This window comes from Eurypyga helias, unplaced genomic scaffold (assembly GCF_000690775.1).
Source record: "Eurypyga helias isolate BGI_N326 unplaced genomic scaffold, ASM69077v1 scaffold33721, whole genome shotgun sequence".
In the NCBI taxonomy this organism is placed as follows: domain Eukaryota; kingdom Metazoa; phylum Chordata; class Aves; order Eurypygiformes; family Eurypygidae; genus Eurypyga; species Eurypyga helias.
Genome location: NW_010233413.1, coordinates 1 through 217, shown reverse-complemented (window position 1 = coordinate 217; position 217 = coordinate 1).

Sequence of the window (217 nt, the reverse complement as noted above, 5' to 3'; positions counted from 1 at the left end):
CCTCTTTCTGAGGTCCCCCTCGGCAGGAATCGCCGCAGCGAGGGGCTCGAGTCAGACGTGCCGGCCTGGAAGAGCTGGTATGAGCAGGAGCTTGGGCACCCCGGCTCTACCTCGGAAGCAGGCGGGGGTTTGGCAGGACCACATCCGCCCTTCCCTGGGAGGGAGGTCTGAGCATCTGCGTGCGTTCTGGCGGCGCCTGGTTCGGCGGCAGAGGGTC